Genomic DNA, 26045 nt, shown 5'->3' on the forward strand with positions numbered 1-26045 from the left:
TGTGATTGGTAGGATGATTGGTTAGCAAAATTATTCAAATTCTGCCTTGGTCGTGGAGGATTGTAAGAAGTGCCTTGTGAATGGGGTCTCCATGAGAAATTAGGGTGATTTCTCCATCCCGGATTATATGTGTTGGAGTATGGGTCATTACCCGGGTTGGAGAATCCTTGAGCCACATTCACATGCTCTTGGACTAACTCCCGAAATTGTGATGCCGAAGGGCACTCACTCAAGTCATGAGCAGGGCTCGCACATATAACACATGCCTCACGGAATTAAGGCTGATCTTGCTGGGTAGGGGCATGTCCCGTAGCTAATAAGTGGTCTATCTTGCGGGACAGTGCCTCTACTTGTTGGGCTAACTCTAAGTTTTGCCCGACCTCATAAATGCCCCCTCTTTTCGGGGCTCCAACTACTGGTTGCCGGACTTGCTGGGCTGCGGAGGCATGGTGAAGGGAATTATCACTTACGTTCTCAAACAATTGCCATGCATCGGCATCATTTTTAGACATGAATGTCCCACCACAGGATGAATCCACCATTTGGCGGTGCGGCTCAGTTAAGCCATAATAGAATGTTTGAACAAGTTGCCAATCAGGCACTTGGTGGTGGGGACATTGTTAGAGAAGGTCTCGAAGTCTTTCCCAAGTCTCATGGAATTGCTCGCCATCCATTTGAGCAAAGTTTGTGATGGCTCGCCTAAGTTGGTTGGTTTTACCTATGGGAAAGTACTTCTCCAAGAACCGTTGCTGTAATTGGTCCCAAGTTGTGATTGAATTAGCAGGTAAAGAATTTAGCCAGTGTTTGGCTTTATCCTTTAACGAGAATGGAAACAATCGAAACATTAAAGCCTCATTTGTGAAATTCTGGATCCTCACTGTCGAGCAAATTTCTAGAAATTCATTCAAATGCTTATAAGGATCATCATGAGTTAGTCCATGGAATGATGGGAGCATTTGTATGGTGCTAGACTTAATCTCATAATGAGCAGCAGTGGTGTTGGGTAATTGGATACATGATGGTAATGTATATGCAGTGGGTGTAAAATAATCCTTAAGTGTCCGGTTGGGCACATTCGGGACATTAGGATCTGCCATCTCTAATGGCTCAATGTATGAATATGAATATTTAAGCCTAGGAACACGGGCAATGGCCCTAAGTCTCCTAAGGGTTCTTTCTAGTTCAAGGTCCAAACTCCACAATTCAGGGTGACAAGAACGACGCCCGTGCATACACTACCCACACACACACACAATAAGTTCGACTCGGTGCACTAAGTTACGAAAGCGGAATGCTAAAAGGGAAATACTCACAGCGGTTTAATGAAAACGCTTTACTCGTCTTGTGGGTGCTTGGCGTGTAGACGTTGTCTCCAACCCCTAATTGAGCTTTGACTTTCGTTTTAGCACTTTGGTTCTTTGCTTGTGAGTGTTTGCTTCTGTTTACTCACTTTAGTGCTGCGGTTTTTTTTTTTTTAAGCTCGGTTGCGCTCTGTTTGCACTTCAATGATAGCTCCAATTTCAAACGCTCTACACACTTAGTAACACCAAAAGCATAAAATCCTAAGCTAAAAATTAAAATAAGAATGTAACTTTAAATTAACTAATTTCGCCAGAAGTCCCCGGCAACGGCGCCAAAATTTGATGGGTCGTTGAACACACCAAAATTAAATACTAAACTATACCAAATTTAATCAGAATAATGGCAAGTCCAGGTATCGATCCACAGGGACTATTGTGAAATTAAACTAATTTAATTGTTAAATTCCTAAATTAATTTTGATAAAATGATTGAATGATCATAACCTAATTTAATAACAAATAAATTAAACTAAGGAATTAAATTATCAATAATAAATGAAATTGGGTTTACTGAATTAGGCAAAAATTCTAGGGTAGAGAATTCACCACTAACCACATAATTAGGGTTTCCAATTGAAATCAATTATGCTATGGTTTGAACGGATTAATGCTTCGCAACTACAAGCTCAAAGCATTTAACAAGAAGATCATCACATTCAATGTACGAGCAGGAACCATCTCAAGTAATACGAACCGTTCACTCTAAACTAAGGTAGTGATACGACTTGTTCCTCGTAGTATAGTTTGTCCCATACCTTGAATGTGAAGGAAAAGAAAACAATTGTATGGATAACATTTAACAATCACAGAAAGTCAAATATTCGAAAGAATAATGAAAATTATATAAAACAAACTTCTAAATCACCATACAAATGTTCAAACCTTTACATAATTAAAAATCAAAAAGAAAACTATATAATTACATGGCTAGGGTTTCATCGAAACCCTAGAAAAGAAGACTAGCCACTCATGGAGGAGTGGAAGGAGGTAGAAGGAAAAGGAACCACCATGGGAGACATCTTGGAGCTTTTGTTTCTCTTCCTTTCCAAACCCTAGCCTCTCCCTTTAGGTCAAAACAACTTCAGAACCCTAATCCAGCCTTTTACTTGCCTTTTTATACTTCCAATCTCGTCCAAACAGGTTTAAAACGTCGGTTTGACTTTCCCAGGAAAAGTCAACGCACGTGCGGGAAAATCAACGCATGTGCGGTAAAAGTCAACGCACGTGCGGGAAAAATCAACGCATGTCCGAGAAAGTCAACTCTCTCCAAATTCTGTCTTTTTGTCCATTTTATTCTCCGACGATGTACAACCTGATTAACACTTAACACACATAAAATATACAGTTTGACCATCAAGAGAAGTTAAGAGATTCTAATTAACGGCCTCAATGATGTACATTTCGGCCTTAATCATTTACCGAGCTCTTTGTCGAGCTCTTGTTCACCTGAGAGAGGGCTTTACTGGGATCACTTCTCCATCAATCGCGATGGGGGATGGGGGATGAAGGCACAGTAGCGACGTGGTGCTAGGGTTTGAGATCGCGACGATGGAAGGGAGATCACGACGGCATGGAAGGGTTTCAAATCGATCGCAGACACGCTGAAGAGAGAGATCTGCTACGATCGCAGAGAGAGAGAGAGAGAGAAAGCTCTAGCTAGCTCTGGTTCACTTGCAAAACCCTAGCTGTCAGCCCCATCGTCAGATCATGAGAGAGAGAGAGAGAGAGAGAGAGCACACCAGAAATCGCCGTTAGAAATTGCGCCGGAAATCGCCTCTGAAGTTTTGTTTCTCTAAAAGAAGTGAACAGTGTTTGGTTTGTGGGTTTATATAGTGGTGTTTTGGTAATTGTTGAAGTTGATGAGGGGCATTTAAGTAATTTTGCCCCTCCATTCCCACTTGTCGCTTAAGCTGATTCAAAAAAACACCCACATAGACACTTTTAGAAAAAGTTGATTTTTGACTTAAAAAAAGTTATAATTTGTGTTCTTGAGCTATACCAAACACAATAAAACGGCTTAAATTAAGCTAAAAGCTTAAATAAGCTAGAAAAAAAGTTATACCAAACAGGCACTATAAAAGTGAAAAGATTTGTAAGAGTTTCAAAGTTTCATCCTACTTTTCTCAATTTACTTAATTTTAAACAATTAAAAAAATCTCTATTGATTGGCTTTTATTTGATAATTTCACATCAGAAAAATAAAAAAATGAGTTATTTTACGCATATAAAGAGAATCTTATACTCTCATTCCATTTAGTAAGAAGCCTTATGAGAGTTTCAATATCTCATACTAACTTTCTTAATTTTCTTAATTTTAAAAAATTAAAAAAATAATTAAGAAAATCTTCATTGGCTAGCTTTTATTTGATAATCCCACATCGGGAAAAAAAAAGAAAAAAAAATGAGTTGTTTTACTCATAAAAGGAATCTTATACTCCTATCCCATTTAGTGAGGAGCCTTGTGAGAGTTTTAATATCTCATGCTAATTTTCTTTATTTTCTTAATTTTAAACAATTAAGAAAATCTCCATTGGCTAGTTTTTATTTGATAATCCCATATCAGGAAAAAAAGGGAAAAAAAATGAGTTATTTTACTCATATAAAGTGAATCTTATACTCTCATCCCATTTAATATTGTAGTGTTGTGCATATTTCAATTCAATATAGTTTAAATTTTAAAATTTTTAATTAATTAATTAAGACCTAACCGATTAAGCTAAATCATTTTTTATTTGATTGATTTGTTGGTTTAACTACGATTTTAGTGGTATTATCAAAATATATTGATTAGATTTGTTTGATTCGAAATAAACTAAAGATTGTTCTGATTAAAGATTGAAAAACTGAGATTACTTGATTAGAGCAACTCCAACCATACTCTTTATTTTTCACTAGCTAAAGTACAAAAAAAGGACACTCTTTATTTTACCTAATTAGTTTAGCTATTGTATGTTCCAATCATACTTTTTATTTTAACTAGTCATTCAAACTAACTAAACCAATTTTCAAAACAAAAAATGCTATATATATTACTATCTTTTTCATAAAATGCCACATACGCACCAAACGCTAATATGGTTGCCAATGCAACATTTGCGATAATATTTTTAAAAATAATATTTTTTAATATTAGTTTTTAAAATATTATAAAAAATAACGTTAAGTAATAGTTAATTTTTTTTTGTAAAACTTATAGTACGTGAATATACCAACATATGAATTTTGTGGAACCATCTTGAAAGGGAGGGGAGGGGAAGAATAAAAGAAAACAATAAAGAATTTGTTTAAAAAAGTAACAATACAAAGGAAGTTCTTCAATAATTGTAATTTATCAAATTAAATTAAGAACTGAAAGAACACAAAATAACTAATCAAAAACCTTACAAAGGTCAATGAATAAAAAAAAAGAAGCATAAATAGCAAAGTTAGGAATAAACTTCAAAATAAATAAACTATTTCTAATTCAAGTTGTTACAAATCTCCATGTAGATGCCACAAATGCTCAACTAGGTCTGTGTGGAGTTGAGAATGAGTTTGTCTATCTTTGATGTGATGATGATTTTGAATGAATTCATAAAGTTCGGGTGTACGCTCATGTGACACTGCTAGAGGGAGACTTTCTTCGATTGCATCATAATTACAGTCTATATTTTGTTCATTTCGCTCATCTTGAACAATCATGTTATGCAATATTATACATGTCTTCATAATAACTTTAAGGGTTTCAACTTTCCAAAAACGTGCAGGTTCTCGCACAATTGCGAAACGTGCTTGGAGCACCCCAAATGCTCGTTCGACATCCTTCCTTGCTGACTCTTGAGCTTTAGCAAAATGTATTTGCTTATTGCCTCGTGGAGATGGGATTGTTTTAACTAGTCTTTATTTTAACTAGTCATTCAAACTAACTAAACTAATTTTCAAAACAAAAAATGCTATATATATAACTATCTTTTTCATAAATGCCACATACGCACCAAACGCTAATATGGTTGCCAATGTGACATTGACGATAATATTTTTAAAAATAATATTTTTTAATATTAGTTTTAAAAATATTATAAAAAATAATGTTAAGTAATAGTTAATTTTTTTTTTATAAAACTTATAGTACGTGAATATATACCAACATATGAATTTTGTTAAACCATCTTGAAGGGGAGGGGAGGGGAAGAATAAAAGAAAACAATAAAGAATTTGTTTAAAAAAGTAACAATACAAAGGAAGTTCTTCAATAATTGTAATTTATCAAATTAAATTAAGAACTGAAAGAACACAAAATAACTAATCAAAAACCTTACAAAGGTCAATGAATAATAATAAAAAAAAGCATAAATAGCAAAGTTAGGAATAAACTTCTAAATAAATAAACTATTTCTAATTCAAGTTGTTACAAATCTCCATGTAAATGCCACAAATGCTCAACTAGGTCTGCTTGGAGTTGAGAATGAGTTTGTCTATCTTTGATGTGATGATGATTTTGAATGAATTCATAAAGTTCGGGTGTACGCTCATGTGACACTGCTAGAGGGAGACTTTCTTCGATTGCATCATAATTACAGTCTATATTTTGTTCATTTCGCTCATCTTCAACAATCATGTTATGCAACATTATACATGCCTTCATAATAACTTTAAGGGTTTCAACTTTCCAAAAACGTGCAGGTTCTCGCACAATTGCGAAACGTGCTTGGAGCACCCCAAATGCTCGTTCAACATCCTTCCTTGCTGACTCTTGAGCTTTAGCAAAATGTATTTGCTTATTGCCTCGTGGAGATGGGATTGTTTTAACGAATGTTGACCATTGAGGATATATACCATCAGCGAGATAATATCCCATTGTATAGTCATTTCCATTGATTGAGTACTCAACTTAGGGAGCACGCCCTTCAGCAAGGAGAGAGAATACAGAAGAACGTTCTAGCACATTTATGTCGTTATGAGATCCAGGTAATCCAAAATATGCACCCCTTCTAAAATAATATTTGGTTCGCGGATGTGACCACAATACATACCTTTCCATGCAGTAGGACAATTCTTCCACTTCTAATGCATACAGTCAATGCTCCCCAACATTCCAGAAAAGCCACGATTTTTTCCCACCTCTAGTAATTTAGCAATGTCATCTTTGTTTGGCGTCCTCAAGTACACATCTGAAAAATTTGCAACCACTGCCTCAACAAACCTTTGTAAACTTTCTATTGCAGTGCTTTCTCCAATTCTCACATAATCATCTACAGAATCGGCCGCTACTCCATAAGTGAGCATCCTCATAGCAGCTGTCATCTTTTGAAGGGAAGACAGACCAAGAATTCCAACAGCATCTTCTTTCTGGACAAAATAAGGATCATATGCTTCCACCATAGATAAAATACGAAGAAAAAGACATCGACTCATCCGGAACCTCCTCCTAAATAAATTGGGAGGATATGTAGGCGTTTCAGAAAAGTAATCTTGATAAAGTCTCTTGTGGCCTTGAATTCGATTACGATAAATAACTACATGACCTTGAATGGAACCACGACATAATCCCAATTGTCTCTCATTATTTAACCGCTCTTCTTCTAAAACAGCTATTGCAAATATTTCCAATTCATTATCAGAATCAGAGTCATCAATAATAATCTTCATTACACTATTGCGAGCCATGGAAATTAAAAGAAGAATGAAGTTGAGAGATAAACTACTGAAAATAAATATTAGGATGTGTTTTGCATCTTAAGCTTTGCAAGTTCTGCCTAACAACTTCAATTTTCTGCAAAGTCAAATTTATAAAACATATCAAACAACTTCCAAAATCAAAACACCAGCAACTTACATAATCTGTATTTAATTCATCAACAAATAGAAATGTCCTGTAAATAAGTAGCACTCCAATCCAACATACAACAAGCAATTATATTTAGCCATGGAGTACTTTAGCAAGCATTCAACAAGAATTCCACTTAGTAATTAAATTACTACTAGTTCAACCATTCAACAATAGGTAGTTCCAAAATAATTTTAACATATAATAACTAATTCCAACATAAACTACATAAAAAACATAGTTCTGCCTACAATGGAGAATCAAATCCGACAATAAATAAAGTGAAAAACATAGTTCCAACAACTAAATTCTTTTTAGGTAGATCAAACAACTAAATCTTTTTTTGGAGAATTTCCATTTGGCGGCGATGAAGGTATTCTGCTTGCAATGAAGGCAGACCACTCGTATCTATTGACATTATTCGCTCTTCGTCCTTCAATTGTTCCATTCGTATCCTCACTTTCTCATGATCAACCCTTTCTTGTTCCATTTGCGTCCTCTTTTTCTCATTATCAATCTTTTCTTGCTCTCGAAGATACGACCTTTCATACATCTCTATTTTCTTGTCATTCATTTTCTTTCTATCTTCCTTTAAATCCTCTAATAATATTAAAATAGGCGACCCTCCTTCATTTCCATGGTCTTTATTCTTTCTTTTATTCAAATGTTCCATTTCAGCCTTCTGTAAACACCCCATTTTTGACCGACCTTAAGACTCAGACGTCACCGATTGAGCGCTTGGTGATATTGCATATCGTGCTCGTCCAGAGGTTTCAGAGTCTCGACTGCGAGCCTAGCCTCCGGACTTTCGGACTCTTTCACGCTTTGCCTCGGTTTGCGAACCAGGCTCTGCTTTCTCTGTTTTCTCTTCCCAAAGGGAGGGAGAGGTCTCGTAGACCATCTCTCAGTGGCCGTAGGCTACGTTTCGTGATCGTAGGCCATTTTTCCCGTTTGGAGTCCGGTTTCTAGTTTTTCGGAGCCGTTGGCCGTGTGCCTCGGTTCGAGACCGCTTAACCACCTCCGTTCGCTCTGATTTTCGGCATACATCTTATTCGCTCCCTTTTGAGGGACACTGTGGCTCGAGAAACCAACTTCGTGGTCGAACACCACTCCCGGTGCCTAACAGCCAGTTTTCGGGGCCTCGGGCTGCGCGTTTCGGCCCTCGAACCTTCATTCTGCATCGGTTTGGGTTTATTTTTGGCAGGGACCTCTGTTTCATTGGTAAGAAGGTCGTAGAAGGGTGGGAGGCCAACAATTGTTCTGTCATCCAACTTTATCCCTTCATCGCCCTCCGTCGCCCGTTTTTTCTCACTTCAAAGCCAATGTTGACCACCCTTGGGCCATTTTCTTGCACCCTAAATCCCATATTTGTGATGTACACATCTGGGAGGCCACCAATATTTGGTGGCCGGCCAGTAATTGCTTTTGAACCTTTTGAACCCCTTTGAAAAGTGAGTTGTTCTCCCTCCTGGTTCACTATCTCCAGCTTTTGACCACATAATTGTGTTGTGCACACCTAAGAGGCTACCTTTTTGGTATGGCCAGCCACTAATTCTCATTGAACCTTTTGACCCTTGGTCGGCCGGCCATGGGAGGTAGTCGGCCGGCCACCTAAACCCTTGATAACTGGCCGGCCAGAATCCTTGCATCAAGTACAGTGCAGATACACCCTCCTTTTCCCCCCAGATTCTGTATCCGGGGGGGGCATTTTTGGGGGGAAACTTGATTCATTTCCCTTCATTTTTTCCCTCATTTCCCCCCCCTCTTTTGCCTATATAGCAGGCCCTCCAGCTGCATATTGAGGGTTACAAAAATTCCCCCCAAGCCTCTTGCCTTGTATCTCTCTCTCTCTCTATATTTCCAAGCTCCAAACCCTCAAGTCCTACACTCATTTCTTCATCAACCCATACCCCCACCCTTCCATCCTCCATTCTAGTAGTTTGAGGTTGTTCTTTAGAGCCTAGGAGTGCTGCATTTTGGTCCAAAAGTTGTCAAAGGCATAGTCTTCAAGGGTAAGCTTCCTTTTTCCCTTTTCTAGCCTTTTCTTGATTTATTTATAAGCTATACTTGCTTGCTGTTTTGGGCTCTGACCCTAACTGGAGTTAGGCTTATTTTGAGCTATTTTTCATGTTTTTTTAAGGCCCTCTCACTGTTTGAGGCCTCCTTGTTGCGCTTGCTTCATTAGCTCCCTTGTATGCCATTTTCTTGTGTAGTATTTTTGGCCTATGTATAAATTGTTTTGAGGCATGTCATAAACTGTAAAGAAGCTTATTTTGAGCCCTTCTTCAACATTGTTGAAGGGCTCATCACTTTTTGTGGCTTCCATTTTCCACTTGCCTTTATATCTCTCTTTTGGCTCCATTTTTGCATGATTTGTTAGCCTCTTATGCTTCTGTTTTTGGGCTCTGGTCCGAAATATAAATGACCTTATTTTGACCCCCTATTCATGTTTCATTGAGGGTCTTTCACTGTTTGAGGCATCCTTTTTATACTTTGTGTTATAGCTCTCTTTTTGGCCTTATCTTGCATAGCATTTTGAGCATTCTTGTACACTTTTTTGGGTCTGGCCACCAACTGGAAAATATCATGTTTTGGGCCCCTCTTCAACTTTGTTGAAGGGCCCTCTCTTTTTTGGGGTCAGCAGCTGTGACTTACTTCTTTATCTCACATTTAGGGCCATTTTTGCATATTGGTTTAGCCCTATTTGTGTTCATTGTTTGGCCTTGCTTAAAACTGTAAACATGCTTGTTTTGGGGCTTCCTTGAATCTGTATTCACATTTCATGATCAAATAATGCATTTTTTGTATAGCTATAGGCCATTGCGCATGCCTTGTTTTGCATTTCGGGTACCATTTCATGCATCGGGTGCCATGTTTCCATGATTCGGGGCTGTTTTGTGCCATATTTTAGTGCTGAAATTTGCATGTTTGCATATCATATTTCATGCCTTGCCATGTCTTGTTAGAGTGGCATTTGGTGCCTTAGGTTCAGTCCTCGATTTGCGTGCATGTGTGCACGCATTCCGAGTTGTCTCATTTTCATCTCATGGCCTCTTATGTGAGTGTGGCTGAGGTCCACTCATGTTGGTGTAAGTCCATCGTGCATTGTGTATGCCATTTCATTTCACAGCATTGCGTATGCTAGGTTGTATGTTAGCGCATTGTGTATGCCATGTTATCTCGCGCATCGTGTATGCCATTTCATTTCACAGCATTGCGTATGCTAGGTTGTATGTTAGCGCATTGTGTATGCCATGTTATCTCGCGCATCGTGTATGCCATTTCATTTCACAGCATTGCGTATGCTAGGTTGTATGTTAGCGCATTGTGTATGCCATGTTATCTCGTGCATCGTGTATGCCATCTCATAACATTGTGTATGTTAGGTTGTATCTTAGTTGCATTTCATGCATATCATGCATATTGCATCGTGTTTGGGGTAGGAGTTAGCCCGAGCACGGGAAACGAGGGACGTTTCGTACTCCGAGTGACGGAACGTATCTCAATTCCCAGTCACCGACACTCTGGATTATCTATGATGGAGTTAGGTCTTGTTGTGTTTTTATATGCATTCATCCCATATTGAGTCATGCAAATCGACTCCTCGGCCATCATGCATCGATATGCGTGATTGGTAGCACGAGAATCGAGGCATGCATACATTTGTGAAAATACATTGCTATGCGCCTCTCCTACTCTCTGTTGCAGCAAATCAAGAATTAACAACCTTCCAGAACTTGGCGCGCTTTTCAAGAATAATTGTAAAACAGAGGCTAATTGGGGTATCCCAGTGGATTTCCGCGCAAGGCAGCCCAGACATGCATCATCCATCATCTGAAGAAGAGTCAAGGCAGTCATTATTTTTCTTAGTTAATTTGTAAATTAATTAGGAATTTGTATATATTTGGACTGTACTATTTATTCGGACCCTCTGCGCGAGGGCATAACTGTAATAAGTGTGCGTGTGTGTAATGTATGTCTTCCAACCCCACGTCTTTCTCCCTTTTATTTACCCGCTTATGATGGTTAGATTAAGGCATGTTTCAATTAGCATACAGTATGATAGCATGTTTGCATTCATTCATCTGTTTTGTATGCACCGGGCTCGGCGCATCATACTAACTGCATTGTATTTTCAATTCCAAGTTGAATACATGTTAGCTGTAGCATTTCATATGCCATGTCTAGAATAGCCGAGCCTGCTATAGTCGCACTTTTGCATGTGTTGCATTAGGCATTTCTGTATAATTAGGATCATGCATGGATTTCTAATCAGTTTCTGTTTTGGCTTGGAGTACTCGGTAAGTTTTATGCTTTAGCATCCTTGCATGCGTGTGAGTGACTGCCATGAATACCATGCTTACCATGAGGCTATATGCTTATGTGATATAACTGCCTGAATGCCTGTGGGTGAAGGTTGGGTTATTTGTATTGGAACAAATCATTGATTGTGAGTTTTAAGCCCACTAGATAGTGGCAAAATCATGTTTTCTAAGTCCACCCGAGGGTGGCAAATTCACGTCTTAGCCTACTTGCGGGTAGCACCATCAAACTATTTTCAAACAAACAAACAAACATGAAATGTTTTGTTCCAATTCAGGCAATCCAGTCTATACTTGTATGTTGTGCGCATCACATAGTAAATCTAGGCTAATAACCGGAATAAGAACACATAATGTTTTCAAAACTTGATATCATGGTTAGTAGAGGCCGATCTTTGATCGGGCGAGCGGGGGTGCTCACGAAGTGACCTTCCCCAATCGTACCCAAGTTCCTGAGCCGAGGTAACTTTGGTGATGACGGACACGTGGCCTTAGGCAAACGAGTCAGGGTTTCCTAAATTTCCCAAAATAAAATATTTAGGTGGCGACTCTATATCTGGCAAAGCAGTCCATGTTTGGCACTTCTTTCAAAATCTATTTTCTCAAAACGATTTGTCAGATTTGGACTCTTTAGTTCAGATTTAGAACCGTGACAAATTTTAGAGTCTTGAACTGTAGTGAGCCCAATATCGAATGGAACGGGGGGGGACTCGTTCCTCTCCCGGGGCGTTCGGGGACGTCTACACCTTCCTACCCGGTGGTCTTTCCAAGTCTACATTGTCATTATGTGAAACATCATTGTCCTCTAAATTGATTGAATCTGGTGCACTAGGAGAACAAACGCCTGGAGTTGCCACTTTTTTGGGTTTTTGATTCTTTATGCTATATTCCTCTCGCCATTTTGGTTGATCTCTTAACTCATGCCAACAATGTTCAAATGGAAATGACGATTTGTACAACTCTTTGTATAATTTCTTCGCATCATGAATTTGAATAATAGATAAAAGAACACTAATTATCATGAGATTAGACAATTCCAATGATAATAAGTATAAAAATCTCAATGGGATTAATACCTTATCTTTTTCACTCTTTCCACTTTGATTCAACCTTTGGATTTGGGCGAAGCACCCACTGAACTTATTTGTGGCAAGTTGAATCGCTGACCAACCATTCATTAAAGAAGTTTGACTATGATTAGATGAAAACGTTTTGAACTGGTGGAAATACTCCCACACACTTAGCCAATATGCCTTTGATTTTTGTTCATTCCCTTGCACTGGATCTAAGCTAATGTTAAGCCATGCCGATATGAGCATATTGTCTTCTTCTATAGTGAAGTTGCCACCTCGTTGTGGTTTCTTGGTGGTTTCTATTTGTGGAGAGATTGGGGAAGACTGATCCCTTGGTCAAGAGGTTCATCCATAAATTCATAATCAGTCCCATCATTCATCAAGTTGGTAAAATATGCATCATTTTGTTGCTAACTCATCTATAGACAAGGTAAACAAAATTATGGCAACATATATTGGGTTGGAGAAATAACTAAGATTCCCAATTGGAAGCAAATTAATTAATAAATAGAGATCATGTAGATTAAAACACTAGTTGTTTTGTTGAAAATGATTCAATGATAATTTTAGATAAATAAATGGAGATCATGTAAATTCAATGAAAAAGAATTTCTGGAGCTGTGGAAGATTCATCTTTTCTCAAAGAAATCAAAGAATTCCAAGGTACGTGAATCAAAGGATAGAATAATTGTTGGTTGGAAGCATTCATGAAGTCAAAGGAAGCAAGCTGAGCTTTCAAAGAACCATGAATCAGTATATCAAAGGTAGCTAACATATATTACATTTATATATGTGTGCTTGTGTATGCATGCTTGTCAAAGGAAGTGAATTTTAAATGTTTGTTTGTTTTTAATAGAGTTTATATAAGAATATGATATGAATGATGTAAAAAGAAATTTAATAATAATAAGACATCTTTGTATATAGGCTTCATTTGGGAAGCCAATAATGGTTTTATTTGTCCACTTGGCTGCTAAGAGTTAATTAAAGTTTCAGTTTTTTGGACTCTCTAGAGTGTCTTTGATATCTTTTTAGTGAATATTTTATTATTGCACAAAATCAAACTCGCTAGAATTTTCTCTCTTTCACATGTTCTTGATAAAAAGCAAACCTTGCTCAGCAAATTTAGTAGACTCCAAAAACTCTCAAAGTTATCACACTTCATATAAGAATAATTTATTTGACTAAGAAACAATTATTTGGAATTTGATGTGTGGATATCATTTTTCATTTTTTACTAGGTACATTGAGTTGGATAAAGGATCATACTTAGCTTATGAAATGAGAATTAATCGGTAAGGAATAACAATTTTTTTAAATTAATATACACTCCATGCTTAAAAAAATCGAACATAAGTCAATATAAAATGCTAAAAATATTTAAGATGGTTATTGAACTGGTTTGAGTTTGATTTACTAGAATCTGTTTAAGTTGTCTTGTTTGAGGGTTTGACTTAGATTTTATGCTTCGTGTAATGTCTCTGGTCTATGTATAAATACTTGCAATTATTATAATGTTCTGGCAGTGGCACACTCATTAAATAGTCTAGATCAGCTTGGGTGATCTTACCAATTTTCAAGGTGACCAGATGTTGTATGATGTACACCTATAAATGTATAACTACTAGACATTCCAGAATGACTGATAACATTCAAAGGAGAGTGTGTTGGTTTTTCAGAAATACACTTGTCTAATGATTGAAATTTGTCCCTTTTTATCCTAAATCCATGGATCTGTAAATGGCTTTTCTGACTTTTAGCAAAGAGAGGGAAGATAATCGGTGAGTGTTTTTTAGGAATACCCTCCTTGGAAATGCTTTTGCCTTGGCTATTATCCGTCTTCTATTTGTCTGTTATTCCTTTTCCCATGTTAGTTCTAGCATGGAGAGAGGATTCCTGATGTAGAGTGTGGAAGGGAAAAGAGGGACTAATTTAGAATTTCACATAGAGCACAATATAGTTTGACTTGTTTAGGATCAATTTGGGTCATACTTATAATTTTTGAGTTACAATGTTGTTGGACTAATTTGTCTATGTTTTACTAAGTTTTAGACATGGACCATGGGTTGTATCAAGTTTCTAGTTATGTTTTTGGATCTCATATATGGTTCTCTAGTTTGCATATATATATATATATATATATATGTTGAGTGTCTTAGTTGTTTAATTTTGAAGTCAAGATTCAAGTAGAATTAGTACTTTTTGTGTTACGTGAAGCTTTTAAAAGAATAATCGAATTTATGTAGAAGAGTTTTTGGAAACTTGCCCAAGTGTCGCCTATAATTAGAGTTGTGGTGAGTTTTGGGTAGGAAAAGATTGTATGGTTAGAGTTTTAACAGGTAGAAGACAGAATTTATGATTTGGCAAGGAAGAAGGCCGGATTTTGGCTTGATTTTTGAAATGGCAGATTATGGGATTTCTGAAATATTAGTTGCAAGAATTCTCTGAACAACCAGAGTTTTGATTTAGGTGCTAATTCAAAGGTACAAAGGTAGGGGAAGGGTAAGGTTGACTGGGTATAAGTAGCCAGTCTCAATGGTCAAATAACTGGTTCTTTGAAACCATCCCATTTTTAGAACTAGCTTTTTGGAATTTTATTTTGGTTGGCCCATGCCCATGTGAATAAATTCCAATTTCGAGTTCTCCATTTGAATCGCCCCACAAAGATATTGGGGAAATTTGTAAATTTGTATACAGATCAAAGAATAATCGAATTTAAAAAAATTGGGGAAATTTGTAAATAATCTTACAAAGATCAAAGAATAATCGAATTTCGATTGAAGTAATAATTTTCTGCTTAGTAATTTACAAGGTCATAAAATCAGATAGGAGAAGAAGATAGTGTCTCTATGGTAGTTGTTCTTCCTATATATCCTAGGCAATATCAAATAAAATGCCAGAATGTGAGTAAACCCATTATAATATTCTTAGAATATGTAGAATTAAGGTCCATCTTGCAAAATCATTCGCAACACAAAAACTCAAAACACAAAAATAGAACAGTGAAGTATCAAGGTATGCTTGAACTCACAGATCAGACAAACGATACACACATAAATTGTATACAAAGTCATAAAACCAAGAAAATGGGAGAGTCCCAGATTACAGAGGAACAAGGAAAGTTTGTGCTATACATATATATATATATATAGAGAGAGAGAGAGAGAGAGAGAGAAAGAGAGGGTTTATGAGTTGCATAAAAGGGGAAGACAGAGAGATAAAAGGACCCACACCTTGAGGAAGAGGTCGATAGAGGGAGTTGCAGACAACGTTGAAGAAGAAGATCGATTTCGCGTTGAAGGAGCAGATCGATTTCGCAGGAGAGATGTGTTTGGAGATCGATTTCGCACTGAAGAAGCATATTGATTTCGCGGGAGAGACGTGAGCAGATCAATTTCGCGGGAGAGAAGAGTTTGGAGAGCCTTCAATCACTCTCCAATTAAAGCCAGCAGAGAAGCCGCGAGGGAAAATAGGAAGCCATTTAGCCAGCCCATTGGAGCGAGAATGTTAGGGTCATACGAGCTAAAATAGCTAACAGTCCCATTTTACCTCTTCCCTTAGAGTTGCTCTTAGAAATAAACTTTCCATCTAAATAATTGATAATTTTTATTTTATAATCTCACATTGGAAAAAAAAAAAAAAGAGTTGTTTCACTTATATAAAGTGAATCTTATAATATAGTATTGTGTATACTTCAATTCAAGACAGTTTAAATTTTAAAATTAAAATAACATTTAAAAGTTTTAATTAATTAATTTTTGTATAAGTTGGTTGGTCATTTAACCTAACTGATTAGGTTGAACCATTTTAGGTTTGACCGATTTGCTAGTTTAATAACGATTTCTCATATTGATTTTATTAATTTTAAACAATTAAAAAAATTTCCATTGGCTAACTTCCATTTAACCATATAAAAATAAAACTCTAACTAGTTTATGATTTATTTTATAATCCCACATCGGGAGAAGAAAAAAAAAAAGCAAAGTTTGTTTCATTATCTATCTATATATTATATAAAGAAAATGAGATTTTTAGGGAGAACCCTTCCAAGAGCTTCAAACCCTTATTCTAAAATTATTGAATTTTCTTAATTTTAAACAATTAAGAAAATTCTTGTTAACTAGCTTCCATTTACCTTTTATTTTATAATCCCACATTGAAAAAAAAAAAAAAAAAAAAAAGTGAATTGTTTCACTTACATAAAAGTGAATCTTATGCTCCCATTCATATAAGCAAAATGAGATTTTTAGTGAGAAGCCCTATGATCAATATCTCATAATCATTTTTTTGATTTTTTTAATTTTAAACAATTAAGAAAATCTTAATTGGCTACCTTCTATTTAACTTTTATTTTACAATCCCACATAGTTTTGATTTTAAAAATAATTTTGTATGAGATTTTGAAACTCTCATAATATTTAACTTTAAAATAATTACAATCTCACATCGAGAAAAAAAAAAAAAAAGTGAGTTGTTTCACTTATATAAAGTATTACAATCTCACATCGGGAAAAGAAAGAAAAAGTGAGTTGTTTCACTTATATAAAATGAATCTTATAAAGGGAGTTTTAAGAAAGAAGCCTTCTACAAACTCCTAACCTTCATTCTAAATTTATTAAATTTTCTTAATTTTAAATAATTAAAAAAATTCTCATTAGCTAGCTTCCATTTACTTTTTATTTTACAATCCCAAATCGGGAGAAAAAAAGGGAAAAAATGAATTGTTTCATTTACATAAAGTGAATCTTATGCTCCAATTTATATAAATTATTGAAATTTCTTAATTTTAAACAATTAAGAAAATCCATATTGGTTAGATTCCATTTAATTTTTATTTTACAATCCCACATCGAGAAAAGAAGAAGCAAATGAATTATTTCATTTATATAGCGTGAATCTTATGCTTTCATTTATATAAGCAAAAAAAGATTTTTAGTGAGAAACCCTATAATCAATATCATTTTTTTTTCTTTTTAATTTTAAACAATTAAGAAAAACTCCCTTGGTTAGCTTCCATTTAACTTTTATTTTACAATTCCACATAAATGTTTTGATTTTAAAAATAATTTTGTATGATTTAATTTTAAAATAATTACAATCCCACATCGAGAAAAGAAATAAAAAATGAGTTGTTTCACTTATATAAAGTGAATCTTATACTCTTATTTAATATTATAGTATTGTACATCTTTCAGTTCAAGATGATTTAAATTTAAAAATTTTAATTAATTAATTTTGTTGTAAATTGATTAGTCTTTTGACTTAGCCAATTAGGTTGAATCGTTTTTGATTTATCTAATTTACTAGTTTAACTACAATTTTAGCTGTTTTATCAAAATATATTGTTTAGATTTATTTGATTTGAAATCAACTAAGATTAACCTTATTAAAAATTAAACGACTAAGATTGCTTAATTAGAAATGAACTTCCCGTTTAAACAACTGTTAACTTTTATTTTACAATCCCACATCAAGAAATGAGGAAAAAATGATTTGTTTTATTATAAAAACCTTATGCTCCCATTTAGTATTGTAGTGTTGTGTATGTTTCAGTTCAAGACAGTTTAAATTTTAAAATTAAAATAAAATTTAAAAGTTTTAATTAATTAATTTTTGTATAAGTTGGTTGATCCTTTGACCTAGCAGATAGGGTGAACCGTTTTTGGTTTGATTGACTCGCTAATTTAACTCTGATTTTAGCAGTTTTATTAAAATATATTGGTTAAATTTGTTTGATTCAAAATAAATTAAAGATTGAACGGCTAAGATTGCTTGATTCGAAATAAACTTTCCGTCTAAACAATTGTTAACTTTTAAATAATTTAAAAATTTCCATTGGCTAGCTTTCATTTAACTTTTATTTTATAATCTCACATCAAAAGAAGGGAAAAGTTACTTACATACAGTGAATTTTATACTCTCATTTATATAAGTAAAATCAGATTTTTAGTGAGAAACCTTATGATCAATGATGATGCAGTTCGTCCTGGGTGGATGGGTCGGGCTGGTCCAAGCTCTTCAAGTTCCGATCCAGGCGGATGATTCCACCAAATGACCTGCAAGCAAGTCCAAAGGGGAACAAGGTAGTCCCCCAGTGAACCCTCCAGCGAGTAAATCAGTAGTGGAAGAAGGAAATATATAGAGAGAGAGAGAGATAGGAAAGCTTAACCTTCCTCTTGTCTTCGATTCTTGCTTATATCCTTTGGTAATTATTTCACTGTCCCTTGCGATGTGCCCCCTTCCGCCGAAAGCCTGTGTCGTAGCTTACCTTGTTCAAGGTGAGGGGGCTCTGTTCCAACGGGGAGGTGTTGTCGTAATAAATGCTGTGATGGGCTGCATTAATGGTGATGTGTTGTGGCAATAACTCTGCAGATCTTTGTCTGCTGACGTGGCCTGTGTTTCGCCTGTCATGTGCCCGAATGTCATTGGCCCTCCATGCCCAAATGGCCTCCAGCTGTCCTGGGCTTTGCCAGTCGGGTTATGCTATGGGTCCCAAGCGATGGGTTTGGGGTTGTTTGCTGTGGGCTGTAAGCCTTATGGGCCTATCCATGTCAGTAGTCCCCCATTTCCGAGTGCAGCTTTAGTCCAACGAAGGGAATAGTAATAAGGAAAAGAAGTGCGAACCGAGCGAAGAGGCCGACCGTTAGGCGTGCCGACCGCGAGGCGTGTCGACCGCAAGGGTGGCCGAGCGGGAGGGGTCGACCGTGAGGCGTACGGACTGCAAGGGTGGCCGAGCGGAGGGGAGCTGACCGTGAGGGTGGCCGAGCGGGAGGGGTTGACCGTGAGGCATGCCGACCGCAAGGGTGGCCGAGCGGGGGGGGCCCGAGCGTGGGGCGTGCCAACCAGGACGGCGTGGGGCTCAAAAAAAAAAGGGGGGGCGTGCCATGTGATGATGTAAAATGGAAAGGACAGGGTAAGGGGAGGGGACAGTGCATCGTGGCCATACACGTGGCAATATCGTGGGGGAAGTGAAGCGTTGAAGCAGAAATGAAACGATAGATCACGAGGGGGGTTTTGAAAAGCCGATTTTGGCGGTTGATTTGAAAGGTTTTTAAACGGGCGAAAATTAATTTGGATCCATGGAATACGGGTAAACCGTGGGTTTTTGGTATAATTCGTTTCACCTACCTTTTGACAAAAACTCAAAATAGCCAAGTGTTAATTCCTTCATTGCGCACGACACACCTGTGCAACATTTTCTCAACTTCCTTGCTCCTGCGTCAGAAGTGATTCGTAAGCAAACCCTAGAAATGGCACAAGAAGAAGTGGTGAATGTGAGGGTGGACCCCCTGGGAGACGATGATGCAGAGGAGCTAACAGCGCGATATAGGACGGAGACACGAATGGTGGGGGTGGGGGAACCGGTGGGACAATCGCAGCCGTTGGCCCTGATAGTGGCTCCATGGCCAATAAGCCAGGTAGAGTCGGATCAGTGGCACACTAAGGCTGACAAATCCACAATTACTGCGGCGGATTTGGAGGCTATCAGGGAAAAATACCAAATTCCGGCTGAGGTGGAGTTATTGCTGTCAACATCAAGGGAAAGGCTGTCTGATGCCAGGCCAGGGGAGTTTTCCCTTTACGAGGAGGCGCTAAAAGGTGGGCTGAGGTTACCACTGCCCCAAGTGGTGGTTGACGTACTGAACCGTCTGGAGGTAGCACCGGGGCAATTGATGCCCAATGCATGGAAGATTCTGCTGGCCTGTGCTAGCGCGTGGCCCAAGGCGAATGGAGGGGAAGCCATGGCGGTAGACGAGTTTTTTTTCCTGTTATAAGGCTTCGGGGCAGCAAGAGACGTGGGTCACTCTACAGGCAGTGATGGGGAGGGGATTGGTGGCGGGGCTGCCAACATCGATCAAGGGGTGGCGGCCACGGTGGTTCTACGTGTCTGCCAATGGGGGACTAGGAGTGCGCACCATCTGGAAGGTGCCCATTAGGTCGATGGAGACAAGACTGGGGGCAGCGGCGGAAGAGAGGGTGAAGAGGGTGAAGGAGTGGAGGGAGAGAGAGAAGGCCAAATGGGACGAGCTTGTTCAGCCGTCCGCATTGTTTGAGGTAGGGTTGGGACCGCAGCCGAGGGGTAGGGACCTCGACCGAGCAGAATTGGAGGCGAGAAGAGAAGTTCAGGAAGTAGAGGATCAGGCCATACTTGCCAAAGCCACGAAGTTGAAGGAAGCGCGAGGAGACCGACCGCCTCAACCGATCGCGCGGAAGAGGATTCAACCACGCCCAAGGCCGCTGGGGGGGAAGGACTTAAGCAGTTTTGAGCCACGACCGCCCCCAGTAGATCCTGTAAAAGAACAGGCCAGAAAGGAGGGGGAGGCTCTGAAGAAGAAGAAGAAAAAGAAGAGGAGTGCCCCAAAGGGAGCTACAGATGAGTCTGGGGCCAAGAGGGCTAAGGTGGCCCCAGCTGAGGTGGAGGCCCCTGTGGCCAAGGATACCCCAGAGGTGGTGGGGGTCACCCCAACACTAGAGGTCGCGGAGACTGCCCCAACAATGCAAGTAGGAGTTGGGTTGACTGAGACTGAGCCGAGCGGGAGGGAGCAGACCCAAAGGGGCCCTACACCCTAGGAAGGAGGGGTCCGTCTGGCCACGGCAATCTATCACGCTCGCGCGGTAGCTGGAAGGTTGGAGGGAGAAGAAGGCCTAGCCAGGGCGGGGGCAGACCGCTTGGTGAAGATTGTGGAGGAGACAGCCCTACGCTCAGCATCCGGATTCAATGAGGCTGACCTGTTGAGGGGGTTATGCTCCACCCAAATGAAGGTAACCACCTTGGCAGGGGCCCTTCTAAGGAAAGCAGGGGCTGCCAAGCTAAAAGCTGAAGAGGCCAAGGCCCAGTTGGCCAAGTTGAAGAAGGAGAGTGCCGACTGGAAGACTACCCATGCTGAGCTGCAAGCAGTCAAGTTGGAGCTGGAGGACACACGCCGTAAGGTCGTGTCGCTCGAGTTCCAACTGGCTGGCGAACAGAAAAAGTTGGAGGAGTCTGAAAGAGCCTGCGCCGTTGCGGTCGAGCGGCATGAAAAGGCCATGAGCAGCAATGAAGAGCTGGTCAGGCAAAAAGATGAGGCAGATGCCAGAATTGGAGATCTGTTGAAGGAGTTGGAGGATGAGCGCGCTAAAGCAGAGGAGGAGAAGGGGAGGCTTGTGAGGGAGTTGGAAGCAGAGAAGGCGAAGGCGATGGTGGAGATGGAGAGTCTGAGGAAGGAAATGGAAAAGGAAAGGGCAACGGCGGCTGCTGAAAGGGGGGCCCTGCAGAGAGAGCTGGACGAAGAGAGGGCGAAGGCGGCTTCTGAGAGGGCGGCCTACCCCGATCTGTGCGTCGCAGCAGTGGAGCAATACAAAGGGTCTCCCAAATTTCAGATGGCAGTAGATGCCGCAGTTGCCAGGAACCTGGCTGGGCAAGAATCTGCGGGGGTGGGCCCATCAAGGACGACTGCTAGAGGTAGGACGGAGGCAGAAGTTATTGAGAGCTTCCAGCAGTTAGACTTCTACAAGCACGAAATGGCTGAGTTCTGGGACAGCGGTTGGAAGATGTTCAAACGCAGAGCTGAAGAGCTGTTCCCAGACTTGGACCTGAGTAGTGTAATGATTGGTGAAGATGATGTGGCCCAGACCCTCCTGGACGAGGGCATTGAAAAAGAAGAGCTTGTATCCAGCAAGGAGGAATAACCAAGGGAGATGAAGAGCCCCCCTCTCTGTGTTTGTTTTTTTTTTTTTTTTTATTGTAATGAACTTGTGTACACATTGTAAATGAATAAAATTTTGTTTATGTTGTCAGTTGACTGTGTTGGCCTGTATTATCTAAAATGAATGAAGTCTTGTCATAAAAACTGGTCATAAAAATTGTGCAATAAAAATTTCGTGCAAAGTTAAGTTGAAAGTTCCTCCCTGCAGAATGAGATTGGATTTGTATGAAAATTGAAAGGATGATAGTGGTTTATTGAAAAATTGGATTATGAAATTGTAGAACATAATATTCGAATGGGGTTAGTACTTCCAGTTTAATAAGTACGGATGAAGAATCCATGGATGAGGACAGAAAAATAGGTTGTAAATCGTAACTAAACGGTTAATTGTAAACTTGTAGAGAAGAGATTGGAGAAACAAGCTGGGTGGGGTGGGAGATAATCTGATTAGTAAATGAAATACGTAAGAACACCTTTGGAATCTAACTAAGCAAAAACGTGGTCCTGGAATTGTGAATAAGTTTCAAAATGTGACTGAGTGTTAAAAACGTGGTCCTGTTTTACGAAATTTTGTGGATAGGATGATCTCAGCATGGAGTGCTCAGTTCTGGCTGAGGCTTTGAAGTGCTCAGTCTGGTTGAGGCTTTGAGTGCTCAGTCTGGCTGAGGCTTTGGGCGCTCAGTCTGGTTGAGGCTTTGAGTGCTCAGTCTGGCTGAGGCTTTGGGTGTTCAGTCTGGCTGAGGCTTTGAGTGCTCGGTCTGGCCGAGGCTTTGGGTGCTTGGTCTGGCCGAGGCTTTGAGTGCTCAGTCTGGCTGAGGCTTTGAGTGCTCAGTTTGGCTGAGGCTTTGAGTGCTCAGTCTGGCCGAGGCTTTGAGTACTGCAAGTGAAAGTGTCATGGGAGCAACATACAGACAGTTGAATTATAAAAGCTGAGAACTTCGGTCGGAACTTGCATTATGTATTAAAGAGAAAAATACAACAATGTTGACAATACAAAAGTATGAAATCATTGATAGTAACGCTTCAAATGCTCCGCATTCCAGGGATGGGGGAGGTCTCGGCCTTCCATGTCTTGAAGTCGGTAAGTGCCTGGTCGTGGTTGGGCTTTCACAACGTAGGGTCCCTCCCATTTGGCTGCCAGTTTGCCCTCGGTTGGATTCTTTGTGGCAAGAGTCGTTTCTCTCAAGACAAGGTCCCCTACAGAGAACTCTCGTGGTCGAATTCTGCGGTTGTAGTGTGTTCTCATTTTCTGCTGGTACGAAGCTGATCTGACAGCAGCAATCTCTCTGAGCTCTTCGATGAGGTCCAGGTCTGTTCGATGGAGCTCTTCGATTGAGGCGAGAGCTGGATGTAAAACCCTGGAGGTGGGCAGACCGACTTCTACCGGAATAACCGCCTCAACGCCATATGTTAAGCGAAAAGGGGTTTCTCCAGTGGGAGTGCGAGCAGTGGTTCGGTAAGCCCAGAGTACGTTTGGTAGTTCCTCAGCCCAAAGGCCTTTAGCAGCTTCGAGCTTAGTTTTGATGATTTTTAGAAGAGAACGGTTGGTGACCTCGACTTGGCCATTTGCTTGGGGATGACCGGGGGAAGCGAAGCATGGTTGAATCTGGAGATCTGCACAAAATTTTTTGAACTTCGCGTTATCGAATTGTTTGCCATTGTCAGAGATAATGGCTTGAGGGATGCCAAATCAACAAACGATCGATTGCCAGATAAACCTGGTGGTGTTCCTCTCGGTGATTGTGGCAAGGGGTTCGGCCTCGACCCACTTGGTGAAGTAATCAATGACGACAATCGCGAACTTGGTCTGGCCTCGACCGGTGGGAAGTGGACTAACCAAGTCGATCCCCTATTTGGCAAACGGATAAGGGCTGCAGAGTGTGATTAACTCTGTAGGAGGAGCATGGGGGATGTTGGCGAAACGTTGACATTTATCGCATTTGAGCACGAAATCGGTTGCATCCTGATTAAGAGTTGGCCAAAAATACCCAGTACGGAGTATCTTGTGGGCAAGGGACCTACCGCCTGAATGATTACCACAAATTTCCTCATGGATCTCCTGCATTACATAAGTTGCTTGAGCTGGATTGAGGCACAGTAGATATGGTCGGGAAAAATCGCGCTTGTACAATATACCATCGACAATGATGTAATTGGATGCTCGGGATCGGACTTTGGCTGCCTGCTGTTGGTCATCTAGGAGTGCCCCTATGGTCAAGAATAGGGGAATGTCGGATGCCCAAGGGATGGGTTCGTTTTGGATGAACTGTACAGCTTGCAGGTCGGGTGAAATGGCCGGGTGGTGTAGGTATTCGAGACGGACATCATGGCTGAGATTAGGATGGTCAGCAGAGGCCAGCTGAGCCATCTCATCTGCTTTGGAGTTTTCTGCCCGAGGTATGTGCCTGATGTGGAAGGTATTGAAGAGGCGAACAAGGGGGAGTGCCATATCCCTGTAAGCTCGCATTGTGTCTTCCTTGGCATCGAAGTCCCCCGTCATCTGACCGACGACGAGCTGGGAGTCGCTGAATACTCGGAGGTGGCTGACACCAATGTCCTTGGCAAGGCAAAGTCCTGCTATCAATGCCTCATACTTGGCCTCATTGTTGCTTACTTCAAATAAGAAACGGAGGGCACATTTGAAATAGCCGCCCTCGGGGGAGGTGAGGATGAGGCCGGCCCCACTTCCTTCTCTGCGAGACGAACCGTCGACATTGAGAGTCCAAGAATGAGGATCTTCTGGCTCTGTTGGAGTTGGTGGGGGTGGAGGGGTTGTGGTCGGGGCCGGATTGGTGAACTCCAGGATGAAGTCAGCTACAACTTGCCCCTTGATTGCTGTCCGAGGGCGGTAGGAGATGTCGAACTGGCTGAGTTCTACTGACCACTGCATTAGTCTGCCTGAGAGTTCTGGTTGCTGCATGACCTTTTTCAGGGGCTGGTCAGTGAGGACCACTATGGAGTGGGCTTGGAAGTATGGACGGAGTCGTCCGGAGGCAATGACCAAGGCCAAGGACAGTTTTTCTAATAAGGGGTAGTTCTGCTCCGCTCCCCTGAGAGCCCGATTGATGTAATAGACCGGCCGTTGGATTGAGCCATCTTCTTTGAGGAGAGTTGCACTGACTGCGGTGCTTGACACTGCTAGGTAGAGGAAGAAGGGCTCGCCCGTGATTGCCTGTGAAAGAAGGGGAGGATTGGCCATGCATTGCTTTAACTATTGGAAGGCCTCTTCGGATTCAGCTGTCCATTCAAAAGTCTGCCGAAGAACTTTGAAGAATGGTAGGCACTTATCTGTTGCACGAGAAATGAAGCGGTTGAGGGCCGCCACTTGGCCGGTGAGTCTTTGAACTTCTTTGACCGTCCTAGGTGACTGCATCTCAACCAAGGCCTTGATCTTCTCAGGGTTAGCTTCAATGCTGCGCTGACTGACCATAAAACCTAAAAACTTTCCAGATCCTACGCTGAAGGCGCACTTCTCTAGGTTGAGCTTCATCTGGTACTTGCGCAAGGTGGCGAAGGTCTCTCGTAAGTCAGTGAGGTGATCGGAGGAATATTTGCTTTTGACTAGCATGTCGTCGACGTAGACTTCCATATTCCGGCCTATTTGGTGATGAAAAATAGTATTAACCAGCCGTTGATAGGTGGCCCCAGCATTCTTCAACCCGAACGGCATTACACAATAGTGGTAGGTACCTCGGTCGGTAATGAATGATGTGTGTTCCCGATCAGATGTTTGCATCAGGATTTGGTTGTACCTAGAGAAGGCATCCATGAAGCTGAGCATTTGATAACCGGCTATG

At 40.1% G+C, this 26045-nt stretch overlaps 1 pseudogene; it reads right to left on the reverse strand.

Annotated features, from left to right (window-relative positions):
• Window positions 1-26045, reverse strand: part of LOC114270058 (dammarenediol II synthase-like) — a 127417-nt pseudogene that overhangs the window by 54700 nt on the left and 46672 nt on the right.

This window comes from Camellia sinensis, chromosome 9 (genome assembly GCF_055761805.1).
Source record: "Camellia sinensis isolate YWXY chromosome 9, ASM5576180v1, whole genome shotgun sequence".
Classification (NCBI taxonomy): Eukaryota; Viridiplantae; Streptophyta; class Magnoliopsida; order Ericales; family Theaceae; genus Camellia; species Camellia sinensis.